Source organism: Bactrocera oleae, chromosome 2 (assembly GCF_042242935.1).
Source record: "Bactrocera oleae isolate idBacOlea1 chromosome 2, idBacOlea1, whole genome shotgun sequence".
NCBI classification, from domain to species: Eukaryota; Metazoa; Arthropoda; class Insecta; order Diptera; family Tephritidae; genus Bactrocera; species Bactrocera oleae.
Genome location: NC_091536.1, coordinates 75,648,749 through 75,660,786, shown reverse-complemented (window position 1 = coordinate 75,660,786; position 12,038 = coordinate 75,648,749). Strand labels below are relative to the sequence as shown.

General features: G+C 29.1%; 1 protein-coding gene across 9 annotated transcripts in view; it reads left to right on the top strand.

Annotated features, from left to right (window-relative positions):
• snu (ABC-type transporter snustorr) overlaps positions 1 to 12,038 on the top strand; it is a 108,281-nt gene that overhangs the window by 79,577 nt on the left and 16,666 nt on the right. The window contains exon 1 of one of the 9 annotated variants that reach the window (XM_036368576.2): positions 10,541 to 10,657. The exons of the other annotated variants lie outside the window; for them this stretch is intronic. The gene's annotated coding sequence lies outside the window, so the exon portion shown is untranslated. Of the gene's footprint in view, positions 1 to 10,540; positions 10,658 to 12,038 lie in introns of those variants that run through there. 9 annotated transcript variants of the gene reach the window in all.

Sequence of the window (12,038 nt, the reverse complement as noted above, 5' to 3'; positions counted from 1 at the left end):
TCTTCGTCATATTTTCGCTTCTAGCTTTATGCTAGTTTTGTTTTTATAATATTTATTAAAGACTTCAAACGTTTCTAGAATGACTTTTATGAAAATATTTAACTCAAATATAATTCCTCTTACATTCTACGTCTCTTCATTATAGATATGTATGTCTGTATATATTTTTTGAAAATTTCTTGAAATAATCTTGTAAATTCTATTATTACTCATAACACCAGTTAATTGAAGTTTATACTCACTTAAACAGTTCAATATATTTTTTATTTGTAAAAATCTCAATATATGGTGGGCACTGTACCATATACTATATTTTACCTTAGTACTGATTTATTAATGAAAAATTTCTTATCCAACATTAAAGCATTGACTTCTAACATTGAATGTCAAAAGTTGATGCAAAAGGCCTTGATAGACTTTTAGTTATGCAGCAGCAAAAGAAATATTGTATGGAAATTAAGATGATGAAGTAAACTATAATGTATTGAATTATATTTTTTTAAATATTTGCCAGCTGCCGCTACCGTCCACCCAATAGTCGGATCTGTGTAATAAGAACAGACTTATATATTTATATATACTTGTATATATATGTTCAAAGGCGTTAAACTCGGTAGCATATGGCCACGTTGTTTGGTAACTCTTCTTTATCACCACAACAACAACAAAACAATCTAATTGCTCAGTGAACTTTTTTCATTGAGTATGTCGTAATTGGAGAGTTTCAAATGAAATCTGGAAAATATTATTTTAGGTTGAAAGATTTGCCATCAAAAAAAAGTTTCTATAAAATTACATAAAAAGTCTTTAGATCAGTAATTTAAGAGATTTAATATTGAAGTAATATTGAGTTTATTAAAAGATCATCAAAAATTAAGATTATATTTTAGCTAGCGACGAAGTCGAGACTTACCAAACTGGACATTAGCGCTCAGTAAAAGCAATTTGGTATTGTATTGAAAGAAAAAAAGCTCTCATTAGAAGGAATGGAATTTTAAAACTATAAATGATTGATGCAAATGCTTACTAAGTTCAAATCTTCGTTATTCAGTCAGGTTTCTAAAACAATTAAACCGTAATTTAAAAATGCTTAAAAATTTAGTGACTCCAAGTATATATCTGTATGAACAAGCAGCTCAAATAAACAATGAGTTCTTCGAAGTTGCTTAAAGTTAAGAATAATGCAACAGCTGTATAAAAAATTCTGTTAAAAGTCGAAATAAAAGATTATAGGTAGATAATTGCCTCTAGTTATGAATATGACATTTTCTCAAACAAAAAATCTGCTTCTTCTTCATACAAAATTGTGCGATTAGAGTACCAAAGAACGACATATACATAAGTGTGATTGCATGTAGAAGCGAGAATCAAATAAATATTTATATACAAACGAAAAAAACCAAAAATGAAGTATACAACAAACAAGGATGAGCACGTTATAAAGGCAAGCGTAGTATAAAAACAAAAATATATTATAGTTTTATACACTCGTACTTGTGTAGTATTATTTTTCGTAACAAAAGCAAACTGCTTTAAGTACGAGAGGCGACGAAAAATTAAAAAAAAAATTTACAACGGTTTATTATTAACGGTGCTTACGAAGGATTTTTATTAAATCGAGCTCTCTAAAAGCTGTTCTCTTCTTGCGGTTGAAATAGTTTCACGGCATCCAATAGTTAATACATGCGACGCACCCTAATGTGTGGTTTACTTTGCAAGTGCAAAAACATTCAAAGTTCCAATTGTATGGTATATACAATTATTTACACTAATTTCATGTTTCCCCCGGGGTAATATCGGTGTTTACCTACCGCGTAATTTGCTCTTACACACACATATTTACATGTTTATATATCTTAAGGCACGTATGCTGAAATTTTAATAAAGCATACATTTATTTGCAATTTATTTATTACCCGCTGCTCTAATGATCTTAGTAATTTATTAGAATATTCAATTTTTGCTCGCAGCTGTGCAGCTGAGTTGCGATTTCAAGCCAACAATTTTTTGCCAAAATATTTTTAAATATTTTCGTTAAAATTGTTGTGCCGAATTCGCAACACATAATATTTTTAATGTTTGCATGACTGAAGCCTTGACTTTTTTCGACTTTTGGCGAGCAGTTATAAAGGTGTCATGTGAGTGCTACAAATGGTTTTGAATGAATAATTAATACTTTGCAAGCAGAGTTATTTGTATGGCTGAAGGTATGCTATATTTATATACATATGTATATAGGTATGTATGAATATTTATGATTTTTTTAGACAAAAAAATAAACTTTTTGCATAACATTTTATTAAGGTGCGCCAGTAAGATAGGTCACTTTTTATTGTAATGCTTTGAAATACTGATAAAAAGATTGAAATATTCACACTAGGGTGTGTTTACATATATGTAAGTTCAAGCGATGAAAATAATGATTTTCACATTAAAAATTTTCAAAGCATATATTTTTGCGTTAAGTTTTTGGGAATCTGGAATTTTTTTGTAGACATTTTTTTTTGGAAATTGTTCTGGAAAAAAATTGATAAATTTAAATTGTTAAATTTGTTTATTAATTTTTCTATTTATTTATTTATACTTTTTCAACAATAAATAGAGATTTTTAACATACTTTTTTGATTTCTCATACATTTTAGACATAAGACATCAGCGAAACTTATTTTTTTCTCCCTGTTTAGAAAAGTGTGTTTTACAGTTACATGTTGCTTTGATTTTGTTTAGTTCTTTTTTAAATTTTACTTTCATTTTATTTTATTTATATATGTTTTTTAGGAAAATAATTTTTAAAAAATTGCTCAAATATTATATGATTAATAAATAATATGTTTTAAATAAGATTTTACTGTTACTTACTTTTTAGAAACGTTTTTTTTATCAATATGTAATTTCTGGTTTATTTAGTTTATTCATATTTTTTTTATGAAATTGATTAAAAAAATTTAGAAAATTTTAAACTTAAACTTTTTGCTTTAATTTAATATTTTTATTATATGTATTTCTTGCAATAACATTTTATATTATTTATTTATTTGGCAAAGCTTTTTTTGTGTTGAATTTTATTTTATTTTATTCATTTATGTTTTTTATGAAACTATACATATAATTGAAAAAAAAAATTAAGAACATTTTAAATTGAAGATTTATTTAAATTTTATATTTAATTCATTTATATATTATGATTAAACATTACTATTATTTATTCTTTTAGAGAAGTTTTTTTTTGTTATTATTAAACTATAATATAAATTTTATTTCATTTTTTGTATTTTTATATTTTTTAACAAACTTATTTTTTATTAAAATTTTACTTTTATTTTTTATTTTATTCAAACTATTTTTGTATAAATAATTTTTCAAACAAACCGCTGCGAAAATATCGTTCAGCTCTCTTCAAAATATAAAATTAGCAACATATTCATCTATCAAAACTTCTAAAGCGTATTTGCAATTCTTCGCACAAGCCACACACATACATACTTATACATATAAATGACATGTGTTGTTTATAAATTCACCTCAAGCATTCCTAAGTCAATAAACGATAGACGTCAATACTAACGACTGCCAAACTGTCGTCATATTGTTGTAATTGCATAATTTGCATTCCTTTCCGACACTCGTCGGCTATTCAGGGAGTGTAAATGATTTCAAGTTCGTTGCTTAAGTCTTTAATATTTTATTCATTGACTTTTGATGCGGCTCTATGCACGTCATGTTTTTGTAAAACTTAAAAGTTGTATTAAAACTTATAACTAGCTAGTTGTTGCTAAGCTTCGCAGGTGGATGTACATATATATGTATATATGTATTTCAATACGCATATATGTATGTATGACTGTATTTACTATTCCTCTGCTATTCGACTTTTTTTTATTAAATTTTTATACTCTCATGCATATGCATATATTTTTGGCTTATATATGGTATATGTATGTATGCATAATTTCTTGCGCATTCACCTTATAATTATTTATTCGCAAAGCGCTTGCGCAAAGCCTTACTCCAAAAATGAATGAAATGAATAAGCTGCATATAACATACTTATAGTTATGTTTCACGCATAAAAGTAGCATATGTGAGCACTGGCGTGTCTCTCAAGCTTTTATTTATTGAGCGCCGCCGCTCGCCGTCTCGTATCATCGCAAGCGGCAAGGTCAATCGGCCTTTTGTTTGGTTTAGTATAAGCATAAGTACAAGCACACATGCATGCATTCATAAGTATGTATGTATAAAAACATAAATATGTCATGCTTCTCTTTATTTGCGTGTAACTAAAGGCGGTTGGCGGCACAACAGCAACCAAATTGCAGCAAACGAGCAGAAAATTATAATATTTGACGGTTTTTGATTTAAAATTTTAGCTAAAATGCATTTATATAAAACTAAATTTATTTATATACTATTATTTCACTTTCATTTTTAATTTGCCGTTATTTTTGTCTTCCCCAAACTTCCTCAAACTTCCTTGAACAACGCCCACTTCCATTGAATCATTTGATATATTGTAACATGCCCAAAATATTTGTTACCCAATTAATCATTTAGAAATTCATTGCCATTTCGGCTGTTACAACAAAAATTAATAACCAATAACAGCAAAAATATGCCAAAGCAACAATTACATACGTACGAATGTCGGCATTCCCGGCTTCAGTTCGATGCTGTGCATTGTCATCTACACATATCTTCTCTGCTTACCTTTTAGATAACCTCTAAACTAAATATCGTCATTGTTGTTGTTCTTGCAGTTGTTTACATATGTCAGAAAGGCAATTAGTCAATATATTGTGATCGATTTGTTTATTTTACGTGTAAGTTACTACATATTCATAACAGTCTATTTGCTTATTCGCTTGTGAATGTAAATATTGGACTTTTATTTTTGCTATGGCTGTGTTATTTCCTTTTCCAATATATAGTCGAGAGAAGTAATAATATACCTGTAATAATACACTGCGGTTAGATTTCCGTATTTTATTAAATTTATATAAGTTTTATTTCTAAAATAAGTGCACTTTTAAATAAAGCAGATTATTTTATTGTGGTTCTTATTATTATGCCCATACATATATGGAAAGCTCTGCTCAGATATCGAAGAGAATATCTGGGTATTCATCCAATTTTAAGAGAAATGTGGAAGAGTGAGAACAATAAAACACTAATAGAAAAAATAAAATCATTTTGCAATGTAAAGCGGATTTTAAATAATGCTAACGTTTTGAACTCTCGGGATAAATGCGTAGAAAATAAAATATCTTAAGTGATTATAGCCACTTGCAAATCAGAAAAAAACGAGTTTTTCCTGCATCTTTTTGACATTTACAGAATTTAATGCACTTTAATAGTCGGAGATTAATTTTGAAAAATTTTGGATTCCTTTGATCCCATGACCGATGACCAGGAGGACCATTAAATTATCTAAAATCCAAAAACCAAAAACTTTTTATAACTATAAATGAATACATATTATGATTGAAGGAGTACTAAAAATTTTGAATTTTGTTAAAATGCCGGCTTCCCAAAAAAAGTGTGTTTTTGTGAAAAATACACACAAATTTTATCTAAATATAATAATTCGCAATAAAAAATCAAAGATAAGTTGCTCACAAATCTGATGTACCATGTTTTAAATAAAAAAATGCGCCAAAAAGTAGGCCACGTAATATCTATCATACGCGTATATCTAATCTTAATTACAGTGAACTTAAATTAGTTACAAATAGTTAGATCGCATTGGTATTAGGGTGGGTCAAATCTAGAACTCATGATTGGAGAGATTTTCGTAGAGGTGTCTAAGAACCTATTATTCAGAGTACCAAGCGAAAAAAAATATTTTTGTTTTTGGCCCACCCAAATAGGTATACTGGAATATTTTACCTTTCTTAGTAATTTTTCTCAATTCTTCAGTTCTTTCATTTAATATAAAGCATAATTTTTTGTCAAATAATTTGACTTAACTATTTGCCTATGTATAGCATACATTTTAGCGCGAAGATAAAAAAAGCGCTGGGTAAGTGCTAAATGCTTCGAACATATTAGCTGTTAATGACAAAACCTTATACAAGTATAATTATTAATTATAGTGTAATTATATTATTTTTATCTTAATTTTATATCTATTGTATATTGTTATTTATATTAAATAATATATATATTAGTACTAAATCATATAATTTTTATCGATGTTATTTGATACGAATTTTTTTTCTACCATATTAAAAACATTTGCGGTTTCTTTAATTCCACTATACTCAACTGGAATTATTTTTTGTTTTTGTTTTGAATCGGTAATATATTATTAAATATTATTTAGCAATAATAAATTGCAGTTTTTACATGATAAATGAACATTTGGGCGTGGCTTCAACTCAAATATATGTATTTTTCATATACACTGGTAAAGCATGAGAAAATAAAAAGTACCTATTCCCTACTATATATGTACATATGTATGTGAGTACTTACTTATCTTAATTCATGCTATTTAGGGACGTTGGGAGTTGTGCGTATACAAATATTTGCTTACATTTATTATCATTATGTATGTACGTATATATGTATATATACAACCCTAGCTATATATATACTTACATATACTCATAGCAATTTCCTCGAACAACTCAACCAGAATCAATAGCCTTAAAATGTCCGCAAATATTAAAAGTCTTTCTTCATGTGTTGTGTTTATTTGCTATCGTTAAACAAGAGTAAACTCAAATAGCCGAACCAAGTCATCAATTACTTGACCGGTTATCGGTTTTGGGCGATGCATCAGCATATTATTACAAGATACGAGTAAAATGAGGCAAGTTGCTCGACCACTGTTTACGTATATTTTATATGTTAACGGCTGTGTGTGTGTGTGTAAGAGCCATGAAGCGAATGGACTAAAAAAACCAAAAATAATATATTAATATTAATGGTTAGTAGTATGCATATTATTTATAAATATACTTGTATATACATATACATTTACATATATGTATATAAAATATTTATTTCGTTATCATAAAAATCAAGCGCAATTAACCAGTGCATTCAGTTTAATACTTCTACACATGAATTTATTTAAATATATAATATATGTATGTATGTCAAATTGTATAAGCCATTGACTGCTTGTGTTTATGGTTTATTGTGTACGCACATTCACATATTAATTTGCATATAATAGTGCATTTTCTCAGCTTAGCGCTAATGGCTGCACGCTGTCAGCTACTAATAATGCCAGCTAATACCAGAGCTTATACTTATGTATATATATATATATATGTATCCGTATATATATGTATATACTTGTATACGTACATGTATATAGCGTCCATTGATCACTTAGTAAATCGCCAGTTACCGTCATTACAAAATCTCGACTTAATCAGACACACACTCACACACCCAAGTGCGTATACGCTTTTATTGTGTTTGCTTTAATGAAAACGCGTTAAATACTTGACCTTGAACTAGTTTCTTTTTTCGACGCAAAACTTTATTGACCGCTTTACAGCTACTAAAGGTAGCAAAAAGAAAAATGTAAAATAAATTAATAAAATATAAAAAAAAATCCAAAAACAATGCCATACACTTTGCATTTTCGAGTGAAAACACATTTTCTTAAAGAAATTTCGATATTTTATCAATACAATTAATACATTAATATTATAATATAATTATGGTAAATTTTGTGGTATTTTGAGTGCGTTGACTTTTGACGATTTGCTGCAAAAGCGAAAGTGAATTTCTGCAATAATAAAAGCGACATACACCTTCACCTTGACCTAAATCGATAATTTGTTCGTTAATTGTGTAAACTTTTCTGCGATTGCGTATTAATGCAAGTAAAAATACGCATACGTACATACATACATACATACATACGAATATATGAAATTTCATAGAGTTATATGATTCAGTTTGTATTAATTTCGCTAGTCTACTCAAATCGAATCGAGCTCAAATTTAATATTGGCTTATACTCAATGACACTGTTTGGTAAAATTAACTTTTTTTTTTATGGATATTGCATCGAAACAATTTGTTTCAAGATATTTAGTCATATACAAAATAGTAATTTTTCCATTTTTTGAAGTTAGCCTCCACGCCTGTTGGCCTCTTATATTTTAATAAAGTTTCTTTAAAATGCTAAATCTCGCTTTTGGTGACTTATGCTTTTAAAATGATTGCATTTATCTAAGATTTATGTTATCACAATTGGATACTGCCTTCAGAAAGATAAAAACCAGTAACAAAAACGTGTAGTTCAAACTAGAACCAGTGCCCAAACGAGTTGAAGCTCTAAGCTTTCGTAAATTTGAATTCAACTTATGAAAATAGCTTCAAATTTATGAATTAACAAAAAAAAAATATATTACATTTATTGCCGGAATATTAATATTGAATTGAAACAGCATGATTTTCCTTTCGAATTCCAGCTACTCATGTTTTGTTGTAGTAATAAAAATGCCTATTTCCACATTAATCGGAGAACAAAAACGTATATGCCAATGCAGAAGCTTTTGAAAATAGTAAAAAGCGTAAAAAATCATAGTAAGAGGAAATCCAGTGGTAAATGAAGATTAAATAACAAAAATGAAAGCAAAAATAGCTGATTGTCGATCTGGGTCGGAAAGTGGAACGGGAGGGGCATGGTTGAATTTGTAAGGGTTAAAAAGGGTTTATTTCGTTCTCCGCCAAAACAAAGGGTCCTTACGAAAAAACTTATGTGACAAAGTTTTAGATAACGAAAAGAACTACAACTTACAGCTCTTGCACCTAACCTCAAAATGTATGTGGAAAATTAAAATATCCAAGTTTTTGGGCTTTTATTTTTTTTTTAAAGACTTGCTTGAGCTTAGACTTACCTTTTTATGCCCTAAATATATTGCATTACTTTTTTAGTTAAACTATTTATTTCATCTGCTTATTTTAAGTCATTATCGAAAAAAAACGTAGTTTTCAAACAATAGTTCTTACGTCAAAGTATAAAATTTTTTAAAAACTCAGTAGATTTTATGTTTGCTGAAATCTATATTTTCTGATGGTATAAACAATGTATTTTTTTTTTTGGGGATAAGTTTTCTCACAAATGGCAAAGACAGACCCCACTATGAAGTTAATAGATTTGACTTAAATGCAAGAAAATATCATTACATATAGCTGCATATAGCTGCCATACAAACTGACCGATGAAAATCAAAATAAAAATCTTTGTATACCGTTTCATACTATAAGAAATGCGCCTGTAAGGGTATTATAGCATTGGTGCAGGTAATAATTTTCCCTTCAACTTTTTGATCAGTGTTTAATCTTCTACTTTAACTTATTCCGATACGTGCTAATAAGCCAAATATATAAAATTTAGACAAAGCGCTTACACAAAAATCAGCACTGTTACATGTTGCAAGCACATAAATACATTTAGTAGCATGCAGCCAGCACTTACTCGTAACTGCCACACACACACACATACATAAGCTTACATATAAAATAATTATTATTTTATGATTTTAAATGATCATATTTCCATGCTTGTATACATATCTACAGTTTTGTAAATTTCATATATATATATACATACATATACATATATATATGTATGCTCAAACTTGTTTGATTATTATGTAATCGCATGCAACTTACTACCACTACCGTTAAATAAATATATTTGATTTTGCATTTATCTCTCATCATCGGCTTTTATCGTGCGCTTTCGCAGCAGCATTCGCAAAAACTATAAAAACAATGTACACGTGCTTGTGTGCCAGTATGAGACATACACACACACACACACATACACACAAATGAAGCGGTGTTGCACAAATAGACCAGCCACTGCTCCTCTCTCCGCTGCACAAGCATGAAAAAAAATATTTATTGAGCAATCGATACGCGTCACAGCATTTCTTTGCAGCTGCAATCAGCAACAACAAATATATAAAACACATGTAGAGAGCAATAAATATGTCACGAAGCAGCAACCCACTAACCCAGTGTGAGTTTAATGTTGTCTGTCTAAGAAATGCCTCAAATGAATAGCCAACCGACCACACGACCAACAGACCGAGCGCCACGCGACGTCGCAACGGTTAAAAACTGTCGGCTGTTGATTGTCGGCGCTTCTATGACACTTTGCCAAAATCTCTTGGCTGGCCGACTTGTTGACAATATTCACCCACCTGTTGTGGTCACAAGTGCGGCGCAGTGTTGCAGAGACAGGCAAAAGCAAAAAACAAAAACTCTGTTAGTGAGCGCGTGAATGCACGAGCTTTAGTAGTTGGCGATTAGAAAACGTCTGCCGCAATGTAAAGTGACGCAGACAAATGGCGCGCCGCTGCGCGGTGGACCGACAACACCAGTTTTTGCATTGTTGACATACTTTTTTCTTCGTTTTCTCATTGCCGCTCAGCTGCAATGTTACTTGCGCGTGCTTCGTGGCTTGCGCGAGTCTTCAGCGCTGTAGTGGTCGCTCTGTTGGTTGTAACTTTTATATAGAAATGCAAAGTGCAAGCGCGCGCTGGTAGACCGTTGTGGTGTATTAAGAAATATACAACAAATAGTGTAAAGAAACTGATAGAAAATAATAAAAATAAGCACGTGTAGTTATAATACTTATATTGCCAATGTAGAGGTTGCTGTGCATTTTCTATATACTGTTGTAAGTAATTCGTTTTAATGTTTTTGTTTGCATCGCAAGTGTGCCACGAATTGTGGCATAATAGTCGTCAGACGACTGTTTATGAAAAGTGAAATGATTTTCGAAGCGAGTAATTTAAGAAAAGAAGGCAAAATGTGAATGTATTTATTAATAAAGCCAGAAGATTGTCGAATAGTATTTGTATTTTTTATTTTTTTTTTTATAATTTTTAAAAGAAAATAGTGAACTCTTTTCTTGGCTATCTTAATTTTTATTTTTTTTTGATCCCGAAATTATTTAATAAATAGCAGCAAAATGCCACGATTGTTTTAAGAAGACTTGTATAAGCTATTAATAGGTTAAGTGCGAAAAGGGAGCACAGAAATATTTATTTATTATAAAAAATGGTTTTGGATATTTTACATGTGTTTGTGTACTTATTCAAACCTGTGTTGTTTACTTCAATCATATGAAGTTTTTGGCTCGAATTTTTATAGCTAGATTGTACTTTTTACGTATCTGCTTGGTTCGGGTCTTTGAATGTAGCTTGTGGTTAAATAAATTAGCTGTCATTATTTTCAATTTTTGTAATTAGAAATTTTACTATACGAAATATAACTTACTAAATTAACTTTATATTACTCTTTTTTAAGTTTTGTTGTGTTTTACGAACTTTTTCTCTTGCTTTTAGTTTTTTGTTTGAAAATAAAATAATCGCCGAATTACTTATATTATTTTTTTTTGATTTTGGGTCTTATTTTCTATATTTTATATTTTAATATTATTATTCAGTTTAATAATCGTTTATTTTTTTCATTTAATTCTATTTAAATTTAGATTTTATTTAAAAAAAATTATTTTATTTTATTTAATATGATTCAATTTATTTTATTTTATTATTACGTTTTTTTACTTTGTTTTTATTTTTATTATTCATTTAATTTAATTTAGTTTATTTAATTTAATTTTATTTTAAATTTTTTTATTTTATTTTGTTTAATTTAATTTAACTTAATTTAACTTTTGTTTATTTTATTTTATTTGTTTTTTTTTTTGCTTTTTATAAAATTTTTTCTTTGTTTTAATGCATTAATTCGTGCGGTTTTTTTACGAAAATTAAGACTTTATTGTGAAAAAATTGTTATACATTTAATGTTCAAAGTATTGCCTATCGGAAGCTATGCTGTTTGCCTATCTTTCTGGCAGTTTGTGGATCCCGTCCCAAAAGAACTTCTCCGGCTTGGATGTCAAGAAAGAATCAATCCAATTTCTGATACCCTGTTCTGAAAGGAAGCGTACTCCGGTGAGGGCATTCTGCATTGATCTGAACAAGTGGTAATCGGAAGGTGCTATGTCTGGGCTAGGCGGGTGAGGTAGAACTTCCCACCCACAGTTTTCCAAA